The 26,158-nt window shown below is 42.4% G+C and overlaps 1 long non-coding RNA gene across 1 annotated transcript; it reads right to left on the reverse strand.

Annotated features, from left to right (window-relative positions):
- Positions 1 to 4,349: 4,349 nt before the first annotated feature.
- On the reverse strand, positions 4,350 to 10,891 carry LOC109248435 (uncharacterized). The gene is made up of 3 exons (XR_008420228.1): positions 10,646 to 10,891; positions 7,404 to 7,482; positions 4,350 to 5,052 (listed from the first exon to the last, which is right to left on the reverse strand). It is a non-coding gene; the product is annotated as an uncharacterized LOC109248435 (long non-coding RNA).
- Between the last annotated feature and the right edge of the window lie 15,267 nt (positions 10,892 to 26,158).

Raw genomic sequence — 26,158 nt, forward strand, 5'->3', positions numbered from 1 at the left:
AATGTTCTTTCTAACCTGTTTCCTATCAAAGCCTACTTTCAGTTAGCAGGAGTTGAAAACAAGCTGAAAAATCTAATTAAGACCCGGGATTCAAATTACCACCTTCCTTAAAGTTGGTTTGTTTTCAATTGAGGATAGTCAGAAAGGAATAAGACAAGAATTCTCAGGAGAGTGGGGACATCTGAGCACCTCCCCTTCTATTAGAAATTCATTTTCCCCCTTCTTTTTATTATTTTTTTAAGTTTATTTAGTTTGAGAGAGAAAGAGACAGTGCGAGTGAGGGAGGGGCAGACAGAGATGGAGAGACAGAAAATCCCCAGCAGGCTCCAAACTCTCAGCGCGGAGCCCAACGCAGGGTTCAAACTCATGAAACCATGAGATCATGACCTTAGCCAAAATCAAGAGTCAGATGACTGAGCCACCCAGGAGCCCCCATTTTTTCTTTAGATTACTAGTCATATCTTTTGTGAAAAGGATATAAGAGCTGCCTGGGACCCAGGATCTCAAACCCTTGAATTCTGTCCATTCAGCTAGATCCTCAGAGAAAATACACATGTAGAAGTCAAGGCTAGTCAATACATCCTCTCTATTACCATGACACTATCGTACAACAAAGTAAAAGTAGTTAAGAACTTAGGCTCTGGAGTCAGACCAACCTGTGCTCAAATGTAGCTCTATCACATATTACCTATATGATCTTGGGCACATAAATTAACCTCTGGGAGTGTTAGTACCTTTGAATATAGCATAGGGATAGTAATTTCTACTTCATGGGGTACTGTGAGTATTAAAAGAGATAAAGCGTACAGACTGCTTAGTTCAGTGACTGGCACATAGCAAGCCCTCAATAAATGAGAGTCATTTAATAATGATGATGGTGATGATGATGATGATGACGAAGATGAAGAAGAGGGAAGAGGAAGGAGGAACACAAGAAGAAGAAAGAGGGGAAAGAGGAGAGGAAAAGGGAGGGGAAGGGGAAATAGGAAGAAAAGACAAAGGAGAAGGAAGAGGGCATCATCTTCTGAGTTGAAAGGCCAAATCACATAGAAACCTCCTTTTAACTTGGCTACCAGTCCTAGGGCCTAAAATAGTAGTCTTCAAAAATGGTTGTTCTTATAGCTCCAAAACGGTTTTTTTTAACTGTGAAACCCCTCATGCATTTTTAAGTTAACATCTAAAGTTTTCATTGTGAGTTTAGTTACAAAAAGATATTATTCCTGGAATTTTACAAATAGTGGAATTTTCAAATAAAACTTTTATGTCACTTTTAGCTACCCAGTTGTTAAAGTCATTCACTTATCACTATCACAGAGTAATCCCCCCAAAAGCCTATACCAAGACATCAAATAATTAATTACACTCATGTTTCCTTCTCTTGGAAGCAGCTTGTTTAATCTACCAGATTCAAAAAGGGAAATTGAAAATGTGTTAACTTCAATACACAATTGTCAGTGTATTGAGAGAGAGAGAGAGAGAGAGAGAGAGAGAGAGCATAAGTGTGAACAGGGGAGGGGCAGATACAGAGGGAGACAGGGAATCCCAAGCAGACTCCACGCTGTCAGCACAGAGCCAGACATGGAGCTCGATCTCATGAACCGAGCTTAATCTCATGAACCATGAGGTCATGACCTGAGCTGAAACCAAGAGTCAGTGGTTCAACAGACTGAGCCCCCAGGCGCCCCAAATGATATGGGTTTTTTTTTTCGAAGTTGCTTACTCACAAATTCTTCAATTTTGTATATGAAGACCTAATTTGTGAGTGATATTCAAGTTATGGATTTCATATTCACTATCACATTATTAAATTTCTTCTTAAAGGTACTTGGTGCCATATCTTCAAGAGGAAATATACTTATTTGTGAAACAGGAAACAGACAAAATGAACCATGAAATGCACTGTTGCTGTGGTTAACCACATTAGCCACTGGGTGGCTCTACTATTCCACTCCATTCGCTATCTCTGACCATGGAAGTTTCCTATAAAACCAAAGATGAAGAGTAAGGCTTTATTTACAGAATGCTTAATTAGGAACTGATGCAGCATTTACATTCTCGACATTTTATTTAGAAACAGTTATGCTCGTGTATGCAGTATTTGCTTGAGTTCTTTGATAACTGGGCATTTGATTTGCCAAGGAAAGGAGGGAGAAAGCCTAATTTTTTTCCCCTTAACATTACATCATTTCCTGTTCCAATTTTTAAATCAGAACTCAAAAACTTTAATTTGTGACATCTTAGCTACTTTCATAACTATTGTTTTCAATGTCCTATAATAAAATAATTCAAGTAAAAACAAGAAAAGTTACCACTAGATAGGAATTTAGTATCTACTTTTGGAAAGGTAGAAAGCTACATTGCTGCTAGCTTCCACCTCTAGGAGATGTCACTGTGTTCTGTTAAGGGCTAGTGAATAGAAGAAGACAGAAATCACAAAGATGTAGAATTAGTCTCTGATTAAGGGATCTGTAAGGCTAAATCTCCCTGGAATCACAGATCCACACCTTGGATCTAATCACAATTTAGAAACTTGACCTCAATTTTTGTTTCTAGATGCCATTACATTTGCATTTCATGCATTTATCATAAGCTTTTCCTCCATCCTGCCTTTTTTTAGTCTAATTTTTCAACCCCAAACTTATCACTTTCTTGTTCTCCGTTCATTTTCAATCTCCTGTCCCCTCTTTACCTTTTTTTTTTTTTGCTGTCCCTTTTCATTTTCTAGGTTGAGTATATACTTTTTGAATGAAAGTCATTGTTTTAAAAATTCTTCTTTGGCTCTGAATAATTCCTTCAGAGGAAAGGAATTCTGGAAATCTAATATAAATGGTTCAGAATTTCAGATGCCCCTAAACGTGAATACAATTAAATGAATACTCGAGCTAGTAATCATGTTATTTAATAAATCAGTTGTATAACTGATTTACTAATTTGCTTGGGGAAACTAATGAATGTTGGAATCAGATTTTTATTTTATTTTTTTATTATATGAAATTTATTGTCAAATTAGTTTCCATACAACACCCAGTGCTCATCCCAAAAGATGCCCTCTTCAATGCCCATCACCTATGGGAATCAGATTTTTAAAAAACATTTGCGTTCAAACAGCAGTGAAACTAGAAAAAGAACACATTTAAAAAAATTTTTTTTAACGTGTTTATTTTTTATTTTTGAGAGACAGAGAAAGACAGAACATGAGCGGCATAGGGGCAGAGACAGAGGGAGACACAGAGTCCGAAGCAGGCTCCAGGCTCTGAGCTGTCAGCACAGAGCCTGAGTGGGGCTCGAACCCACAAACCCTGAGATCATGACCTGAGCCAAAGTTGGATACTTAACCGACTGAGCCACCCAGGCGCCCCAAAAGAGAACATATTTTTGATTCTACACACTATAAATAGAGTAACTAAAAACATAATTTGGTGTAGATGACAGGACTCCAAGGGAGAAAGTAGAAATCAAATAACAAGTTCACCTTACCAGGAGAAAAAAATACAGTCATAACTTAGAGAATACATCATTTTAAGCATATTCAAATAGACAAGGAAGAAGTAATGTAGGATCTTGGATCCTATGTTTGGGAATGATTTAATATCGTGTAATTCACAGAGTTCTCTGCAGAAAGGGAAAGGAGCAAGGAACCTGATTGTTGATCAGGGAGAGAGAGTGAATCAGTTACCATCCTACCCCGAGAAGATAAATCTACACGAAACTCTGGAAGCCCAGTCATACCATATATCTATCTTAAGGGTGGGTCAAACCCCTATGCTGGCTGTCACATATGTCAATAGTACTATCTCCCCAGTCACAAGCAAGCATATTTCTATAGCGTGGGAGCCAAATGGCAGCAACCACACCCACGCCAGAGCCTTCATTATTTCCCGTCTTCTGAGATTAGACTTATGTTTTTTTTGAATGAGACTCTGCAGTGGCTGGATCTCATAACACACCAGTTTACATATAAATCACAACTCTTGAATGGGGCTAAATCTATAATGCTCTTCATCCATAAATAGACTTGTGTTAACAAAGTTTAAGACCAAAAATGTATTTAAATATTCCTAAATGTCTAATGTGTTTGTGCAAACACTCAATTTCCTTTTGCTTAAACTTGAATTATTCTTTCTTTCCTTTTATGTGAATAGTGAGGTGCATCCAGAATATAAAAAAAATTATGAGGAACCATAGAATGAACTTCCAGGTGCCCATTATACAGCCAAGTCAAATTTTAACATTTTCCTTATTTGCCTGAGCACTTTCGTTAGAATTTTTTTTACACAATTAAAATATTTCAGATGCAGATGAAATTCCTGGCACTACCTCCCCCAATCCCACTGTCCATCATCCTTCCCTTCAAGTAACCACTACCATGAATTTGGTGTTTATCATCCCATGCATGTTTTTATAGCTTGAGAATATATGTATGCATTCCTAAACAAAATATACATAAACGAACATTTTAACCTTTTATAAAAAGTAGCACCATATTGCATATCGCCTTCTGCAATTTGCTTTTTTTACTTAACAATGTGTTTTTAAGATTTTGAGAATGTTACTGAGCCATAAAAAAGAATGAAATCTTGCCATTTGCAACAACACGGATGGATCTAAAGGGTATAATGCTAAGTGAAAGAAGTCAAAGAAAACAAATACCATATGATTTCATTCATACCTGGAATTTAAGAAACAAAACAAGCAAGCGAAGAAAAAAAGACAAACTTAAAAACAAACTCTTAACTACAGAGAACAAACTGATGGTAACAGAGGGGACATGGGTGAAATAGGTGAAGGGGATTAAGAGTACACTTACCATGATGAACACTGAGTAATGTACAGAATTGCTGAATCACTATATTGTACACCTGAAACTAATGTAACACTATATGTTAATTATGCTGGAATTAAAAATAGATAAATAGGCGATAGATAGATAGATAAATGATTTACCCATTTTTGCTACATTCACCATCAATCTTCATTTGTTTTAATTTAGACCCGGAGCTCAGTTTTCTCTGATTTTGTTTTCACTGGGCTATTTGGCCATACAGAAGTTTACTATTTAGTGGAGAGAATGAGAGATTGCAAACAATTTTTGAAACAGCAATGATTTCAATCCTATCTGCTTACCATGGAAAAATGGATTAAGAAAACTAGTCTGTTTTCAGACTTTCTCATATAGTTTCTAAAGATGACCTGGGCTATTCAAGTAATTAATACCCCCAAAGTTTTTCGATATGTTATGAACACCAGTAAGCCATCACTGAGCTGCTGGGCTGCAACATAAAGTAGAGAGGTCTTGTCCTAGGAGTTAGTGGTCTTACAGTCTTGTCCTGACTCTACTAACTTTGGCAATTTATCTAACTCCTCTGGGGTCTCATTCTTCTCATCTATAAAGTGAATCTGTTGGATCAGCTCCTCTTGCTAATTTCAACGATCTCTGAAAGAGTTAAATAAAAATTACGAAGACTTAACATGTATTTTAAATCATATGCTTTCATAGAATTTTATTTTCTGTCTGAAATAAAATTTTATTATAGCACTTCGAGAAGGAAACTGCATAATGTATGAATACCCATTTTTTAGGACATAGAGTAAATTTAGCTATTTAAATTAGTATGTAGGTGTATGGTTATAGCTTTGCCTTCATTGCACACCTTGTTCACGTCTATAATGTATTTAGTCCTTCTGAGTCCTTGATGATAGGACCCCAATTATTGACACTGCTGTTGTGGAGAGATAGGATCCGCTTCCAGGATCCATTTCCTGATGCAAATCCAGGAGCACATTGTCAGCAAATTGTAAGGACTGCAGATGGGAATGTATGGTATTAGAGTCACCTGCGGATTATTTGGCAGTTTCAGTTACTATTCCTGGACCCTTGAAATACAAGAGTAAGGCTCTTTTATTAAAGCTGCAACCTGCAGAATCCTCCTTCAATTCTTTATTAGAAAAATAGAATAAGTCATTTTAGAGGGTTTTTGAATTCCTAATTGCAGATATAAATAGCTATCAGGCTGGAAAATACCTGAGCATAATCAAAAATATAATCTCACTTACAACACTGGAAGCTTTATAATAACACAAAAATGCCACTCCTTCAATCTCCCTCATCCTCCCACTTTTACCAACTTCTGTCCACAATTTCAAGAGAGATATTAGAAAATCCTTTTAAATCACCCAGGTGCCTGGGTGGCTCTGTTGGTTGAGCATCTGACTCTTTATTTCGGCTCAGGTCATGATCCCAGGGCCGTGGGATCGAGCCCTGTAGCCAACTCTACGCTGAGTGGAGCCTATTCAAGATATTCTCTCTCTCTCTCTCTCTCTCTCTCTCTCTCTGCCCCTCTCCCCAGCTTGCACACACTCTCTCTCTAAAATAAATAAAACGAAAGAAAAAAATTAAACCACCACTTACCTTGAAGTAAATTTAAAAGTGTGATCAAGGATAGAGACGACATAGGTGTTAAAGTGTGAAAACAAATCTTGATGATTGCCCAAGTATCTAATAACTTGTTCACCAATACTCTATTTAAAAAATATAAACTTTCGGGGTGCCTGGGTGGCTCAGTCGGTTGAGCATCTGACTTCGGCTCAGGTCATGATCTGGCAGTTCACAGATTCAAACCCCACATTGGGCTCACTGCTGTCAGTGCAGAGCCTGCTTTGGATCCTCTGTCCCCTTCTCTCTGCCCCTGCCTGCTTGCTCTCTCTCTCTCTCTCTCTCAAAATAAACATTAAAAAATTTTTAAATATAAATTTTCGTGACTAATGGATTATTATCATGACATATGCCTTTGAGCAGCCTGTTTCCCACTCCTTTTTAGCATAATTTTAGCATTATCCCTAATTTATTGCTATGGGGAATTACCTTATTTTGCCTTGTTTCACACACACACACACAAAAACCATCTTATTTTGTGGAAACCCATCCTCCTCATGTAACATTGTAGTCCACGGTTTCCCAAGATTTTTGCACTCAGACACCAATTATATTATCTCTTGGGGATATGATAAGATGTTAAAAGTCACATTAAAGCTGTGGATTTCCTTTACTGCCCTACAAATTCACAAATTATATTTAAGGAATTAGGGAACTTCCTTTCTTAGTTTTATTCTCATTAAATCCTCTGGGACATTTGTTCATTAAAGAGAATTGGTTCAATAAACTATGTCCATTAAGTGTGTAGGGCATGCTACCAGTCAAATGCCAGGGCTCTGAGTGGGTAGGATTTCATGGTCAAGTACAGCTCTCTTTATATTCACAATCACTTTCTCATGTCCCCCTCACTCCCACCGTCTTGCACCACTGTTATTCACTCTTACTCCTGCTAATAACTCCACTTAGATTCTCTCATCCCACCTCCTTTCCCATAACCCCTTCCCCCCACTGTTTCACTTTTCCCACTTACATTTAGCTGTATCTGCTCTGATCTGTGGGCTTCTTTTGCCTTAAATCCTAGGCAGGCGAACAGAGGCTACACCATCAACCTGTCCAAAAAGCAGTGCAATGGCGGAGGGTATATAAGCAGGTGGTAGCAAGAGCATCCAAGTGAATGTGGGCCAGGCCTGGGGACCTGCTGGGCTGGCCCACTCACGGGCTTTCCCGAGAAGGCAACATAAAGCAGGAGGCATCACCGTTACTGTGGGGTGTGAGAGCAGGAAGGAGGAGGCAGCAAGGGGGGAAGAATTCTCAAACAAAAAGTAGAAAGCCATGATTATAATCCCTGTCAGATCTAGTGCCAGTGTCCAATGAGTTGGGGGGAGGACCAAAGTCAGTGTGGTAGAGCCGAGTTTACCTTGTGCTTTGGCTTTAGCAGTACGTGGGCCCATGCAAGCACCAGCAGCTGAGCTGATTGCAGCCAACACCGGCAGAAATCAAGAGTGTCAGAGAAAATGTGATGGCAGAAGAGGCCACCACGGGAGTGGTTGAGGCATGGGTTAGGAAGCAGACAGCAAAACTGGCACAGGCTGCTGGTCTGATCAGGCACCAGGAATGACAGAGAGGCTGGCACTGGTAAGTGGAAGCTGCTAGGCAGGACAGACCAGCTCGGCCAGTACCACAACTGAGGCCACGTTGGGCTTTGATCAGGGAGGTTGAGGCACATACGAGAAAGTAGAAGAGACCTAATAGGTGAGCCACGGTTGTGAGCGGTCAGGAGGAACAGACACAGGGCAGGCCAGATGGCTGTTACTATGTGTCCAATTTTCCAGCTGTGATCAAATAACCCAATTAAAATGTAAGTCAATTTAGGCCAAGGTCAATTTGAATTCTATGCTTTGCTGGTGATATAGGATCATTAATTGTATCAATACTGCCCATGCTAAACCCATTCTGAAATGGGAGCAGTTGTATCCCTTATTATTGGTCTGGATGTGTTCGGCAAAAGGAAATGATGAAGGCAAAACCATGTAACTATTTTTAAAACTGATGCTCATTAATAAGGTCTAGGGAATCTTGAGGAGATTTAACTTGACAATGTTGAGATTCATATAACTTTATGTTGAGAATTCATTTTCCAGGAATAATTTATTTCAATTAGTCACATTTTTATCTTCTACTGGAGTGTAAATTTAATCTAGCATGAATATCTACCACTTGAGTACTAACATAATCTTTTTCTTTACACAAAAAAATAAAATAACGTGTATGTATGTGTACATGTATGTGTCAAGACTAAAAATTAAACATAGGTTGAAGTCGTGACTAAGAACAAATGATTGGCAAATTCACAGTTAGAACTTAAAATTCCATTGTGAAGTTGACTAACTTCTTAGTGCAAGTAAGATTGCCAGCATATAGGGGTGCCTGGGTGGCTCAGTCAGTTAAGTGTCTGACTCTTGATTTCGGCTCAGTTCATGATCTCATGGTTCTCATGGTGAGTTTGAGCCTTGTGTGGGGCTCTGCACTGTCAGTGGGATTCTCTCTCTCTCTCTCTCTCCGCCCTGCTCTCTCTCTCTCTCAAAAATAAATAAATAAACTTAAAAAAAGATTGCCAACATATGAAAAAAGTAATCTTGTCTCAATTGTAGCTACAGATTGCAAATCTTGCATCAGTTCAAATTTTTGCCAACAGATGCCAAAGACTTTACTGAAAGCAGAAGATATTTAGAATGGAAATGGAAGTGTAATCACAACCTGGTTGATTAACATGCTCATTGTGCTTCATTATTATGATACTAACATTCAGCTTTTGAGTTGATCAGTGATACATTCAACATATCACAGGAGCATAATTTTTTAAATGATTTGTCCAGAGTTTCTATCAATCCATCCTAGAAACAGAGCCAAGTGTTAGAGTTATTGCCGCCTGAGTTACAACAGCTGCCCTGGGAATCTTGCCCAAACAGCAAGTTAACTGCTATTCACAGTACTATCTGGTCTTTCCCACCCCCAAACATACACAAAAGATTTTTGTCATTCTTGGCATCGGGCAGTAGAAGTAGCAAGACATGCCAGTAGAACTCTAAAGGCAGAATGTCCTTCCACCTGTTTTATGCTGTAAGACAGACTTCCAAGTGCGAGGCGGTGTGGAGGGCTGTTTCCTTGAATGGCAGCTGAATGCACCAGCAGGATCCCTGGCAGCAATGCCCAGGCACTGAAGCTGGGCATTCAGGAGAACTAAATGGAGAAAAGAAACTTGAGCAAACCACTTCCTGGAACACTGAGAACCTAAATGGGAAATTAAGAAGTACCAGATTCTCTGTACTCTCATACCAGCCAAGGTCCGATTTCTAAGCTCCTATCTATTCTAATCTTCCCCCCCCCCCCCGAAAGTGCTATGACAATTTGTGAAGGTAATAAAAGTTATCTTTTTTTTTTCCTTTTAGAAAATAGTGTTGCTTACCGCTTTATTACGCTCTTACTTGAGAATTTTTCCCGCATGCCAAACAACTTTGTACCACAAAAGACTTTGACCTAGGGAGACAAGTGGCTTATTCTACATCTCAAAGGGACAGCTCCTTAGGTAAAAGGCATTGGATATTCCAGTTTGCTTGTTGAACATTCTCCCAAGATAATCACATTAACAGAAAGCTGGGGGCGAAAGTCTGGCCTCTGCCTGCTCATCAGACAAAAATCTTACCACTCAGCAGGACACCTACACAGGGAGAATTTGGGGCAGGAATAGCTGCCACAGTTGAGTACTCATTAGCAGTCATGAGGATAAATTGATAGCAAAAGACCTAGAACTCACAGGCTTGTGTTAATTTGGTGCTATCTGCCTGCCATCCGAAACGCTACTTTCAAACTTAGAAGCCTAGCAGTTTCAGAAAGTAATAACCGCAGTCCCAGGGAACAGGGAAAAATTCCTCCAGCTACTTTCAGTTTTTCAGGAAGCTTGAAAGTAATTGTTTACTTAAAATAAAGCCTCAGGGATGACTTTTAGTTAGGGGGGAAAAAAAATCTTGATTCCTTGATTTCCTTTTGGGAAGATAAATTCATTGTGCTTGCAAAATCTTTCAAAGCAGGGATTGTGCAGGGGAAATCATATTAAAAGGGGTTTTCAGTGGGGAAGAGTTTAGCAAACACTGTCCGACAGAAAACTGTTTTAGGGAGGTAACTTTTCAAATTGTTTCCATAAACATTTCACCAACAGTGGCTTACTTCCCATTCTGCTGTGCATCTAATTCAATCAAAGTACTGAAGACTTACAAAGCTTGTTGGAGGAGTGGCTGTGGGAAATTCCAGAGCTGCCACCGCCTGTGGAGACTTCCTTTGCTGAGTGTCTCAGATCTCAGACACTCAGATCCAGATCCCACGGCCTTACTTGCCAGAGCTGCAAAGAAATGATAGAAATTCTGTAGAAGTAGACCTTGCTGCAGCCAGGGAGCCTTCTCACAAAGTTAGGGATTCTTCAAAGAGGTTTTACCAAAGCAGAGGCACAGCATGCATACCGACTTCCGCAGATTCAAGAAATGTAGGCAACGACGTTTCTTATTTGCTCTCCTCTCATTTCATCAGCAAGAACAAAATCAGTTGTTTTCAATTGGCACAAAAGTGTATTTATTCATTAACTCATCAGGCGGTGCTCACGTACCTATCATGTGCCGGGCTCTGTGCTAAGTGCTGGGGATACAAAGATGAATGAGACTCGTGGTGCCACAAGCAGGGTTGTCAAAAACCGACCTCATTCTGGGTTGCTTGGACAGGCCAGCTGGGACCTGGGCTTCTCATTTCGCACAGAAGGGATTGCACCCAAATTTCTCACAGGACCGTTTTCTGCTTTCCATAAAACCAAGGTCTTCAGGTGCTGGATAACTGATTCTCCTACTATCTAGTTAGACCTAGTATCTAACCGCAAACTGGATGATATCCAAGAAGCTCGATTATTCCCCCCCCCCCCATGTAGGTCATTCCCACTCTTGCCCTAAATGCAGCAAAGGGACAAATTCCCTTCCTTGGAATGTCCACCCATGATGTGTCCAGCAGAGAATCTTGGCCCATCTCTTCTGTTTTCTTGTTCATTTTTGCTTTGTAAATTTCCCCAGTAAAGCCTAGAAGATTTCAGGGAATTCATTGCAAACCTTGTTGCATGACAGGTGATGAGCATGAAAGCATCTGTCTTATAGAACAATGCTTCCCAGCTTCTGTAATACTACTCAGCACAATGCTGAAATCACCTGTTCCAGAACAAATCCTGTCCTTTGACATGAAGGATTTAATTTTCAGTTCTGGTGGGATCTGGCCAAGGGACGGAGTTGGGAAACACTTCAGGGCGTCAGCACTCCTTCCCGGCAGAGGACTGAGGAGTTTGTGCCATGGAACTCCAGGGTTCCTTCTCTAACAGTTCAGCTCCCATGGACCATGCCTGTGGGACTAAGCCTCCCACAACCACTGATCACATACATGTTTTTTTCATGTGTTCATTAGTTTACACACTTAATCAGAGCTGTTTTAAGACTTAAGAAAGATGATGGACTGGAAAGGGACTTGAAAGACTATAAAGCTCTATCCAAGTAACATTATTTGAATATCAAAGGCATAATTACCATAAGTTATCAGTTCCATTTTTTTGTTGTTTGTTTTTAAGCTAAGAACTTATTTCCCCGTGAAGGCTTGTTATAAAGCTCAGAATATAAAATACATGTATGTTAACCTGCTTCAGCTGAAGTGAGTTGGAGGGGTGAGACTCCAAGGATTCAGAGGAACACTGAAAAATACTGTAGGAGTGGCACCGCGCTGGGCTCTGCACTGACAGTGTAGAGCCTGTTTGGGATTTCTCGCTTCCTCTCTCTCTGCCCCTCCCGGCTTGCTCTCTCTCCCTCTCTGTCAAAATACATACATACATACATAAACAAACAAACAAACAAAAAAGAAACTCCCTGTGATTTCTGCCAAAAGGGTAAAAGAATTTAGAAGTTTCTTTAAAAAAATAAATCTCAGCTGTTCTGCAGCTTGGCCATGATGGTGAATACACAAGCCTACACATGAGATAAAATTGCATAAAAAAAATATGCTCACACACAAAGGAGTACGTGTAAAACTGGTGAAATCTGAATAAGATCCATGGGATGTATCAATGCCAGTTTTCTGGTTGTGATATTGTATTATAGCTTTGTAAGATGTTGCAACTGGAGAAAACTGGCTGAGGGGTACACCAGGGCTCCCTGTATCAGTTCTTCCAACTGCAGGTGGCTCTACAATTATCTGAAAATAAAAAATTTTATCATAAATAAATAAATAAGTCCATGGCACGAATTTCTCATCCTGTCATTTCCCTCCTTCTGAAATCACAGAATGGTCAGACAAAATGGTCAAACAAAAACTTACGTCTGACCTGCAGCTGAGCCTCTTTGGTGTTCATACTGCTCGGCATAGGCAGGTGTATCAGGGAACCTTCAGGTTTAAGTAATAGAAAATGATAACCCAACTGACTTAAGCAACAAGGAATATGCGGTACGTTACGTAATACGTCTTGAGTAGGGTAGTCCCAAGGTCACTTGGATTCAGTAGCTCACATCATCAATCAGAGACCTACATTCTTTCCATCTTTCTACCCTACCATCTGTAACATGTTAATTTAGTCCTTAGGCAAGCTTTGTTAGCAAATGGCTGCAATCCTACCATGCCGTATCATTTTCATAAGTTTCAATTTAAGAGCAAGGAAATGTTTGTGGATCTTTCTGCCACTTGCTACCCACTTATTTTTATTTTTATTGGCCAGGATCAAGTCACAAGCACTTCCCTACATGAATCACTGGTGAAGGGGATAGTTTTACCATTATCCTTAGATAGAGTCCCTGGGGGTGGGAGACGCTTATATCTAACAAAAATCCACACATCCGCACTCCTCCAGTAAGAGACAGGGGTGGACAGGAGATGGATGGGCAACCCATTACCATGGAGCCACAATGATGTGGGGTGAGAGTTATTCTAGAAGATTTCCAGGCATTTCTTTCAATAGTGCAGCCCCTAGAAAATTTTGAGTCAAGCTCAGAAGATGATGAAGATGAAGCAGGTACCAGAGCACCTAGAACAACTGGAAGGAACATAATTTTACTGCCAATTCCTGATCCCACACCAAGGAGAACAATGAGTCCAGCTTCCCATGGAAGCCTGGGGAACTCAGAACTAGGAGGTAAGCAAGGGAAAGAGGCTGCCTTAACAGAAACCCAGAGAAGGAAGCTCCTCCCAGGAACTGGCAGGGCTGACCTTGCTGTTAAAGATCCTGTCCTGGGTTTAAAGGTGCGCAATTTTTTTTTTCTTTTTTTCTTTTTTTTTTTTTTTTTTTTTGCTTTGTTTTGTTTTGCTTGAGTGAGGGTAGATTTATTTTAAAAAAAATTTTTTTCAACGTTTTTTATTTATTTTTGGGACAGAGAGAGACAGAGCATGAACGGGGAGGGGCAAAGAGAGAGGGAGGCACAGAATCGGAAACAGGCTCCAGGCTCCGAGCCATCAGCCCAGAGCCTGACGCGGGGCTCGAACTCACGGAGTGCGAGATCGTGACCTGGCTGAAGTCGGACGCTTAACCGACTACGCCACCCAGGCGCCCCAAGTGAGGGTAGATTTAAAGTAAAATGATGTAGGGGCGCCTGGGTGGCTCAGTCGGTTGAGCGTCTGGCTTCGGCTCAGGTCATGATCTCACGGTCCGTGAGTTCGAGCCCCGCATCGGGCTCTGTGCTGACAGCTCAGAGCCTGGAGTCTGCTTCAGATTCTGTGTCTCCCTCTCTCTCCGCCCCACCCTTGCTTGTGCTCTGCCTCTCTCTCTTTCAAAAAAAAAAATGAATAAACATAAAAAAAAATTTAAGTAAAATGATGTGGAAAGGTTATTTTTTTAATAAAACAATTAAAAAAAATTTTTTTAGGGGCGCCTGGGTGGCTCAGTCGGTTAAGCGTCTGACTTCAGCTCAGGTCACGATCTCGCGGTCCGTGAGTTCGAGCCCCGCGTCGGGCTCTGGGCTGACGGCTCAGAGCCTGGAGCCTGCTTCCGATTCTGTGTCTCCCTCTCTCTCTGCCCCTCCCCCGTTCATGCTCTCTCTCTGTCTCAAAAATAAATAAACGTTAAAAAAAATTAAAAAAAATTTTTTTTAATGTTTATTCACTTTTTGAGAGAGACAGAGTGTGAGCAGGGCAGGGGCAGAGAGAGAGAGAGGGAGACGCAGAATCCTAAGCAGGGTCCAGGCTCTGTGCTAATAGCAGAGAGCCCAACGCGGGGCTTGAACTCACAAACTGTGAGATCATGACCTGAGCTGAAGTCGGACACTTAACCGACTGAGCCACCCAGGCGCCCCACATAATAAAACAATTTTAAAAGTGAGGAAATGCAACAGTTGCCTTTCAGATTATTTATTTCCCAGTCATCAGAGATTTCTTTTTTATTTACCCCAAATTTCTGACCTATAAGCATAGCACCTAGTGCAGTATTTGTCATTGATTCCTTGCTTGATTGTGTAAGATAAAACGCCTTGGAACTAGAGGCAAGATTTGAGGGATTTGAAGACCAATTGGGGATGAAGAAAGCCTCTTGCTTTCTGGAGTTGGTGCCAGAAGGAGAGTCTGGGAGGGAACGGGAGTCAGAGCATATATTTAAACATATGAACATAATTAGTGGGATTGGAGGGGTATAAAATATGGTGCAAATGATGGACTTTTCCTGCCTCCCCCATTCCAATGTCAACCTCAAGGATCCAGAAACTCAGGCATCTGTACCCAGTGCCTATCTGTATGCCCAATACCTATCACATAATACACACACACACACACACACACACGCATATTGATTTCATTAATCAAAATTTTCCTTCTCTACTTTCTAATTATAAAAGGCTAGAAGGGTATATTCTTTCTGGACCACAGCCTTAAGAAGAAAGGAAGGGAGCTGAAGACAGCTGTCTCTGTCACTCTCCACCATAATCCCCGCGTTTGCGGTTCTCTATCAGGACCCACACTTGCAGTACCCCAGTCCTAGAACAGGAAATGGTGGGTAAGGTGGAGTCACCCAGCTCAGGGAAGACCTTCTACCAGGCGCTTGAGTAAAGAGTGGCGGTGGCAGACTGTTCCTTACAGGTCTAAGTCTTACTGCTGGAATTAGACCTCAGTGCTACATCTCCAGACTTGGAGGGCCTGCTGTCCTGCAGGCCAAAGGCCGCTCTTCCCAAGTTCTGGGCCGTTGAAGCTGTGTGAACTGGAGAGTTAGCTCATGTAAACTTTAAAAGGATGGGGAAGACTGTTGTTGACTCTCTCCTTCTGGAGAAACTTTACAAATGACCTTGACAAATAGCCCCTCAAAACCTACATACAGAACCAAATTTTTCACAATCCTCTTTATTCCTCCACTTCTATTTTCTCTTTTCCCTCCTTTTCCTTCCTTCTACATTTCTTTCCTCCTTTTCCCTTCCTCTATTTATTCTTGTCATTCCCTCTTTCTCTCCTGTTTCCCCAACTATTCTTCCTCCACCCCAGTAGAGGTGATAGTTTGGAACCCCAAGTATATTTCTGTATTTATTGAAAGCAGTTGTCTCTTTTCCAGAGGATTCTCTGACCCTTCATAGAAATGATTCTTCTATCCCAAGTTTGCTTTCATAATAATTACTGAAGACTAAAGAACTATAATATATGTAAATTTAGTACATTAAAAGGGAAAAATAATTTAAATACTAGCATTTAAGCATTCTGGCCTCTATTATTTCAAAATTAGAATTTGGGGCACCTGGGTGCCTCAGTCAGTTGAGTGTCCAACTGCAACTCAGGTCATGATCTCGAGGTTCGTGGGTTTGAGACCCGGGTTGGACTTTGCCCTAACAGCACAGAGACTTCTTCAGATTCTGTGTCTCCTTCTCTCTCTGCCCCTCCCCTGCTCACGCACACACGTGCACACACACACACTCTCTCTCTCTCTCAAAAATAAGTAAACATTGAAAATTTTTATTTAAAATTAGAGTTTGACTTGATACCATTCATACTGGAATTCCTAAAACTACAACCATCATCTATGGTCTACAGCCTTCTTTTATCTATAACAGACACTTTTTTTCCATTTTCTCTTTCCCCAGAGACCCATAACAATCTACTTATCGTTGATTTGAGAGGTTGTGTTTGGGACGGCAAGTGGAGAGAAGCCATTTTAGACTAACATGAAGCCAAACTTTTGAGGAAAGGTGGAGGAAAGCGTGAGATGTCAGCCCTCACCTAGGCTGGCAGTTTTACTTTTGCCTGACCGAGTTCACTTCAGAATAAAAATGTCTTCCCACTTAATTTAGAATTAGTTTCTTGAATCTGTTTTGCAGAACTCGGCCTGCCCATGGACCCTCGGGTATGCCACATTTGTGCACAACTTCACCAGTTCTCAAGACCCGAGTCCACAGTCCTGGGGTCAGCAATGCCCGCTAACCCTCACACAGAGCTTCCGGTGCCAGGCACTGTGTAGAGTTCTTCATATGTATCAGCTCATTTAATCCTTCAACAGCCTTAGAGTGTAGGTGTCTTCATCTGCTGGAACTGCCATCACAGAATACCATAAACTGCTGGCTTACACAATAGACGTTTATTTTCTCACAGTTGTAGAGACTAGAAGCCCAAAGATCAAGGTGCCAGCAGCAGGGCTGGTGTCTGGGGAGAGTTCTCACGTTGGGTGGCAGACGGGGGACTGCCTTCTTGCTGTGCTCACGTGGCCTTTCCCCTGTGCTCCTGCAGAGGGAGAAAGTGAGCAAGCGTCCTCCTGTCTCTTCTTACAAGGACACCAATCTTGTTGGCTCAGGGCCTCACTCTTAGGACCTCATTTAACCTTAATTACTTCCCTAGAGGCCTCGGGCCTAAATACAGCCACTTGGGAGGATTAGGACTTCAGCATGAATTTGGGGAGAACACATTGAATCCGTAACAGTAGGTAATGTTATCCCCCTTATTTTTCAGATTAGGAAACTGAGATCTAGCCAGGTTGGGTAATTTGCCCAAGATCACAGTGCTAGTGAGTGACAACACAGGGATCTGACCTTGAGCATCATGCTCTTAAGCTCTGTGCTGTGCTGTGTCTCCTCACCCAGCATGAGTCCTAATATCACAACTAACAGCCCCCGTCCCGGGCAGACGTATAACACCTGTCCTAACATTATCAGAATCAGAGTATTGCCATGCCTTTTTTTTTTTTTTTTATAGTTTTTCTTACAGGAACACAGTCTCTCACTATTATTATTATTTTATTAGAAATAGATTCTTATGGGGCGCCTGCGTGGCTCAGTCGGTTAAGCGGCCGACTTCGGCTCAGGTCGTGATCTCACGGTCCATGAGTTCGAGCCCCGTGTCGGGCTCTGTGCTGATGGCTCAGAGCCTGGCGCCTGTTTCGGATTCTATGTCTCCCTCTCTCTGACCCTCCCCCGTTCATGCTCTGTCTCTCTCTGTCTCAAAAATAAATAAACGTTAAAAAAAAATTTTTTTTTTAAAATAGATTCTTACATTATCAAATTTAGGGAAATAATGTGTAGTTACCAGAATCTCACTCTTGAAATGCTTGTACGTGTTAGTTTATCACCTAGTGAAAACTTCCTCTAAGTTTCAATATTTATATTCTAATGGCTATAAGTATAACCAGTGGTACTATTTTAAAGGCTCTATTACTTTTTAAGGATTTAAAGCTTTCTTTTTTAACAGAGGCAGAGAGACAGAGCATGAGCAGGGGAGGGGAAGAAGTAGAGAGAGAGGGAGACACAGAATCCGAAATAGGCTCCAGGGTCTGAGTTGCCAGCAGAGAGCCCGACGTGGGGCTCGAACTCACAAACTGTGAGATCATGAACTGAGCCAAAGCCTGACGCTTAACCCACTGAGCCACCCAGGCGCCCCAGGATTTAAAGCTTTTTAATCCAAATTTCTTCTCAGAAAACGAGCATTGAAATTCAGTGAGGCTATTAGAATTCTTACCAGTCAGTGAAGAAAATATTTATCCCAACTTACAGACTTTACTATGTTCAAATCAAGTATGTACTAAGGGGAATCTGATGGCCGGATTGGCGACAGTTCTAGGATTTTTAACATTTATTTATTTTTGAAACAGAGAGAGACAGAGCGTGAACGGGGGAGGGGCAGAGAGAGAGGGAGACACAGAATCGGAAGCAGGCTCCAGGCTCTGAGCCATCAGCCCAGAGCCTGACGCGGGGCTCGAACTCACAGACCACGAGATCGTGACCTGAGCCAAAGTCGGACGCTCAACGGACTGAGCCACCCAGGCGCCCCACGGTTCTAGGATTTTTAATGAAAGTGTTCAGGGGTAGGGAAGGTAGGGTGGAACGAGGCACTGGATAAGAGCAAAGACTCTGGAATCCGGCTCATCCAGGTCTGAATCCCAACTCTGCTGTGTCCTGGAGTAAGTCACTCAACATCTCCAAGTTTCCGTTTCTTCATTAGTAACATAAAGCCACCAGTAGCTTTTACCTTGTGTAAAGATTAAGTGAGAGAATCCTCAAGTGTAAACTAAATAGTGCCTGACTCACTAAAAGGTTAAATTTTTTCCTGTTTTATGGATGTATAATTGTCATATAGCACCGTGTAAGAGTAAAGTATACAACATGATGACTTTTATGTATTTATTTACATATAGGGTTAGTTAGCACATCGCCTGACCCAGTTACAATTTTGTATGTATATTGTGAGAACTTTTAAAATCTACTCTCTTAGCTACTATTAAATATCCAATACAGTGTGATTAACTTATAGCCATCATGCTATACAATACATTCCCAGAACTTATTCACCTTAAAACTGAAAGTTTGTGCCTTTTGACCACTTTCTTCCATTTCCCCCACCCCCTCACTTCCCATTCCTGGCAACCACCAATCTGCTCTCGGTTTCTAGGAGTTTATTTTTTAGACTCCAAGTATAAGTGAATTTGTACTGTCTTTGTCTCTGTCAGACTTATTTCACTTAGCACAATGCCCTCAAAAACTCAATTCTTTAAAATGTTAAACTTCTAAAGAGTGTGTTTTATACTTTTTAAAAAATTTCCAGGGCACCTGGGTGGCTCAGTCTGTTGAACGTTCCCCTCTTGATTTCCACTCGGGTCATGATCCCAGGGTCATGGGCTTGAGCCCTGTGTTGGGCTCCGCACTGAGTGTGGACCCTACTTGGCATTCTCTCTCGCACCCTCTGTCCCTCCCCCATTTGCACGTGTATGTGTGCTCTCTCTCTTTAAAAAAAAATTTCTTTTTCTAACATCCCCAACAGGAAGGGGTGCAGTGAGTGTTAAAAGAAAGAACAATAAATGTCTTGAGAAGTCAATGTCCCCCACTGACCCGTTCTCAATTTTATTAGTTTCACCAGGAAATAGGAGAAGCTCCGTCTTGAGGTAAAGCAGGGCCTCATACATGCAAGAGCATTGCTAGACCACAAGCCTTGCTCTTAAACCACAGCTCCACTCCCCAGCACACATGAGATTGGGGCAGAGCTCTGGCTTCATTCCTACGATAAACAGGTTCTCCCCTTTGCGGTTCTTAGGAATTCTCTTACATAAATGTGTACTGTGTTCAGTCCTTTTTGGTGATGACATTGTAATATGGGGTATTTCTCTTCAGAATCTATTCAATTTTTTTAGTGTTTATTCCTTTAGTTTTGAGAGACAGAGTGCAAGCAGGGGAGGAGCAGAGAAAGAGAGAGAGACACACACACAGAATCGGAAGCAGGCTTCAGGCTCTGAGCTGTCAGCACAGAGCCCAACGTGGGGCTCAAACCCATGAACCACGAGATCATGATCTGAACCCAAGTCAGGCGCTCAACTGACTGAGCCACCCAGGTCTCCTTCTTTTCAGAATCTATTTAAAACTAGGTGTTTCAGTTGTTGAAGTGAATTATAATTATTAAGTACTACATAAAATATCTTTTGGTCAGCTGAGCCTGATTTTAGACTGTGAACACAGACCCTCATCGGTGCAACGATCACCCCCACAGACACTGTAGCACCTGCTTGCCTTTACTGACATGAGGAATTTTGTCGGGTGACTTGGAGAGTAGACCCAAGTGTAGTCGCTGGGATGGCTAAGAACTAAAAAGGTGTGAGGGATGGCATGGATTCTCTTCCCACAGAGCTTTTTGGGCTTGGTTTTTTTTTTTTTTTAATTTTTTTTTTTAATGTTTATTTATTTTTGAGACAGAGAGAGACAGAGCATGAACAGGGGAGGGTCAGAGAGAGGGAGACACAGAATCTGAAACAGGCTGCAGGCTCTGAGCTGTCAGCACAGAACCCGACGCGGGGCTTGAACTCACGGACCGCGAGATCATGACCTGAGCCGAAGTCGGCTGCTTAACCGACTGAGCCACCCAGGCGCCCCTTGGGCTTGGTTTTAAGCAGCAGTGTTACACGGGTGAGGGCTGGGAAGTGGGGAAGCCATTCATATGATTCTCAGTCTCAAATATCACTGCTTCAGATCCCAGGTGATGAAGTCTATATAGCGCAGAGCTGGAAAGCCGGGAGACCATGTTCCCTGCTCCTTTGTGGACCCTCACTCTGCTCTGACAAGCCGGGGCCTAGTGGGCTTGGCAGCACTGGGAGAGAGTGTGGGCCTGGCACCGGCAGCACAGCCTTCATAATGGGCAATGACAGTGCTGACTCTTTCCAAGGGGCCCTGAAGGAAGCAGACCAGGGGGAGCCAGAGCAGGATGGAAAGGGCCAGGTGGATCTGCGTGGTTGCAGCAGCTGGTGTGTAAGCACGAATGACACATCCTGTTGGGGACGCCCCGACATAGCTGGAGGACACTGAGGCCAAGCTCAGATCCTGTTGTTACCTTTGTAATTTGGACATCAAAAGGAAACATAGTCTGACTTTACATAGTCTGCGAGAACTGGACATGCTGTAATTAAACTATAATTGCGTTTAATGGGCTGCTTTATAAGTAACCTAATTGCACAGAATAATTGGTGGCTTACAATAAAATGACATTAGTGACTTACAGGAAAATAAGGAGGTTATAGCCATTGCCAAAAATGTCTATGAATTGGAAAGACTAACACACATGCAAAATATTTGAATTAAGGTATTCAAAAAGAGGAAAGTACAAAGCTTGGAAAGAAGGAGACTTGCCCCATGGATAGCCATTACCACAAGTTCCAGCATTTCTGTTCTAGAAGAGCTTAGGAGTGGAAATCTGGATGGAAGATAGATAGAGGACTTGCCTTGGCATTGACATGCCACTCTACTTAAGACTGAGAAAATGTCAGGTTTTTAAAAAAATGTTTATGTATTTGAGAGAAAGAGAGCACGTACATGCAGAGGAGGGGCAGAAAGAGAGAAACCCAAGCAGGCTCTGCACTGTCAGTGCAGAGCACGACCAGGGCTCGATCCCAGGAACAGCAAGATCATGACCTGAGCCAAAATCACGAGTCAGACACTCAACCGACTGAGCCACCCAGGTGCCCCCATGTTGGTTGTTTTTTTTTTTTTTTCAACGTTTTTTATTTATTTTTGGGACAGAGAGAGACAGAGCATGAACGGGGGAGGGGCAGAGAGAGAGGGAGACACAGAATCGGAAACAGGCTCCAGGCTCCGAGCCATCAGCCCAGAGCCTGATGCGGGGCTCGAACTCACGGACCGCGAGATCGTGACCTGGCTGAAGTCGGACGCCCAACCGACTGCGCCACCCAGGCGCCCCTGTTGGTTGTTTTTTATCAAAGGATGGGATGCTGGTGAACATGGGTACCTTTGGTACCACGGTGGACCCCAAGGTATCCTGAGCTTTTGAGCCACTTCCAAACCAGCCTTGTCAACTACCACAGGACTTACGGCATCAGCTTCCTTTCCTCCCAATGAGAGCCACCTGGGGTGCAGAAAATGGGCCCAACATTGGGGGAGGCATGGCCACAGCACTAGGAGACCACTTCCACACGACCTCTGCCCACTTCCAGTCGACTGACATCCCACTGTGGATTCCAATGAGAAACAGCTTCTAGCAAACTCTATTGCTAGAGCAGTTTCCCTAAGCACAGGAACCAGGGGAGCCCTCAGGGGCAGCCCAGCTTACCATCCCATTCGTCTGTCCATCTCCCTCCAGCAAGGAAGCTTTCTCTCCTCATCCTTCTCACAGCTTTCAGCTGGTAAGTCACTTCCTCGGGGAAACCTTCCCTGACTAGGTGAGGCCTTTCAGTGCCCTCTTTACTTCCTCATAATTAATTAATACTGACATGATTGTGTATTTAATTACTGCAGGTGATATGGGCAAGGATTTGCCCATATCGTACACTGATGAACACTCATTGCCTGGCACATAGCAAGTAAAAAGCACCTGTTGCATGAGTGAACGGTTGTGTCATCTACAGAGCACTCCGCGCATGGCTTAAGGCTTCAGCTACAGCGCTGGCTGTTTTGCCTCCCGCGACTAATATTTTTAAATCATTTTTAAATATATAAGTAATATGCAAATATATGCTCATTGTAAAATAATTCAAAGAACACATATATATCCATATGGAAGTCATGGTCTTATATATGTAAATTACGCCACAATAAAGCTACTTTTAAAAAGCTACAATTCTCCTCCACAATTCCACACCAGCCAGGTCCCATTCCTTTTCCCAGTCATAAATCCACTGAACGGTCTCACGTGTAAACTTCCAGACCTTCTCTGGTGTGTTTTCATACATATATGTATCTTCATGCATGCGTAGTCACATAAATATCCATACGCTCATGCATATACGTTGTGTACACATACATTCAGCGTGTTTTAGTCAGAGTCCAATCAGAAGGCAGGAGCTAGAAACTGCAGAGGGAGTTTAACACAGGTGAGAGAAGAATTAAGAGGCCAGAGAATAGGAGGGAGACACCCTCAATCCTGAGGCCAGAGGAACGAGGGAAAAAGCAGTTACCCAGGTTCTGGGGCCATCTGGAAGAATCCAGAACCACTGTAGCACTTCCAGGCTAAAGCTGGAACTATGGAGAAAGGGTTGTACAGCAGGGGCTGGAGAATCGATAGGATTGATGCCAGACACCATCTGAAGCAGAGAGAAGGGGGGAGATCACCTGGCTTCTCCCTTCCTCTCACTCTCCAGAGTTCCATCACTGGCCCTCTTTGGCTGGGTCTGTAAGGTAGTCTGGGGAAAGCGGTTCCCAGGGATGTTAAGCCCAGGATAGAGTATGGTAGAGAATAGATCTGAGAGCAAACAGACAAAAGCCCAGCATATGTGGTTTAAAATAAAGTACATAAATAGCATCATGGGATATGCAGTGTTCTAAATTTATCCTATCATTTTTGTAGGGATGAAATCTGCTTAAAATGGCCATTGAGAGCAGGCTGGATCCACAGAATCAAGGTTACAGCAGTAGAACACAGAGGTGGGCGGCAGAAGGCAGAGGTGTTACGGGAGAAATGCACTCCCAGCAAAAGGGAAGGCATGTCACAAAGTGCAAGGTCAAAGGACTGGTGTGGGTGCAGGCCTGTTCTGGGGTAACCAGGCCTGACCTCTGCAGAGAGCAGGGAGCAGAGCAGAGTGATGGGCCACTTATCACCCATGAGTAGGCTCAACAGTTCAGAGTTTTTAGAATCAGAAGGGCACATAAGTCTCTCATTTCAACTCACGGTTCTTATACAATAAGGAACTGAAACACAGTGATGGGATGGGCCCCAAAGCCAAGGGACCTCAAGACTATTTTTCATCATTTTTTATTTGGGGGGGGGACACGGGCAGAGGCGTTGGGGACAGTGTAGCACCAATGCCTCTTCTTCCTGCTGTGACTCAAAGAGCAGGCAAGCAGAGGTCTAACAAGAAATGGAAGCTCTAGAAGCCCTCACTCCAATATGACCTGTTTTGTAAGCAACACGGAGCACCTGGCGTGTCTTATGAAGGAATTCACCCAAAAATATCTTTTCCTTAGAAACTCCTTTAGCCTCCAGAGTCTGGTTTTAATTGTCATTGGCAAAATGTCAGCACTCTCGGAGTGTTCCAGGAGCTGTGCTGGATACGAAGATGCACAAGGTACAATAAGGAATAAGCCATGTACTTCCAGGAGTCCTGACTCTCACAGGGGATCCGAGGTGAATCAAAGGATTATGATGCAACGCGGTACCATCGTGACATCTGTGGCACAGGAGAGGGAGTAAGGAATTGCTGGGGGAAGGGAGCTCAGGAAAGCGACTGAGAAGGTGTCACAAAGGTCCCATGACAGAAGGAGAAGAAGGAAAAACCTCCAAGTCTGATTTTATTTTATTTTTTTAAGTTTATTTATTTATTCATTCATTCATTCATTCATTCATTCATTTATAGAGAATGAGCAGGAGAGGGACAGAGAAAGAGGGAGAGAAAGAATCCAAAGCAGGCTCCATGCTGTCAGCACAGAGCCCAATGGGGGGCTCGAACCCAACTGTGACACCATGACCTGAGCTGAAATTAAGAGTCAGCTCCTTAAACGACTGAGCCACCGAGGTACCCCTATGATTTTAAAATAACAGCATGGAACCAAACTTCCCTGAAACACCACTATTATTCCTCAAGAATTTGCAAAACAACTGTACTGCCCTCATTAATTTCTCATTATGTAATGGAAATCACACACACGTAACATTTTCCAAAGTAAATGATAGATAAAATGAGCCCACTGACCCCATCAGTTAGGATCAGCGGGGCCAGACTGACCTTCAGAGACTGTGCACTGAAAAGTTAATGATACTTTTCATATGTAATTTAATATTGAAACAATGCCATCAGTCATGCGCTCTCAGGAAGTCCTGCAAAGTTCTGTCTTTCCCCACAGTAACACCTTTCATATGTTTTCGAAAATATCAAATAGTCAACTATTACCTGTACGATGCTGTCGTCATTTTTTTTGTGTCCTTGCTTTGCTAGTGCCCCAAGCACCTGTTTGGCTTGCCTGCAGGTGACCTTGCTCTGAACAGGCAGCCCCTTTCCACTCCAAGACACCCCAGATGACGTTAGCATCAACAAGTTCATAATCCTATTCTTTTTTCAATGTTTATGTATTTTTTTATTCTTTATTTTTTTTAAATTTACATCCAAGTTAGTTAGCATATGGTACAATGAGTTCAGGAGTAGAATCCAGTGATTCATTCCCTACATATAACACCCAGTGCTCATTCCAGCAAGTGCCCTCCTTAATGCCTCTTGCCCATTTAGCCCATCCCCCCCAACAACCCATCCAGCAACCCTCAGTGTGTTCTCTATATTTAAGATTCTCTTATGTTTTGCCCCCCTCCCTGTTTTTACATGATTTTTGCTTCCCTTCCCTTATGTTCATCTGTTTTGTATCTTAAATTCCACAGATGAGTGAAGTCATACAATATTTGTCTTTCTCTGACTAAGTTTGCTTAGCATAATGCCCTCTAGTGCCATCCACGTTGTTGCAGATGGCAAGATTTCATTCTTCTTGATTGCCAAGTGATACTTCATTGTTGAGATGATGAGTGGGGCCGGGGCGGAGGGAGAGGGAGACAGAGAATCCTGAGCAGGCTCTGCCCTGTCAGCGTGGAGCCTGATGTGGGGCTCAAACTCAAGAGCCATGAGATCATGACCTGAGCCAGTCAGATGCTTAACCAACGGAGTCAGCCAGGTGCCCCTCATATTCCTATTCTTAACCAAATGGACGTAAAGCTGTTCTTTCACTTCCCCACATAGCCTATGCATTATGACTTTGTTCTTTATCCCTTTTTGTCATCTCTTGCAACTCAGGAAGGCCACCTGAAGGCCTTGTGGTCTGGTTAACCATAAAGAAAGGCTGATGTGAGAAACTAGTTCCT

The sequence above is a fragment of the Panthera pardus genome, unplaced genomic scaffold, assembly GCF_024362965.1.
Source record: "Panthera pardus isolate Hobbes unplaced genomic scaffold, ASM2436296v1 HiC_scaffold_8, whole genome shotgun sequence".
NCBI lineage: Eukaryota > Metazoa > Chordata > Mammalia > Carnivora > Felidae > Panthera > Panthera pardus.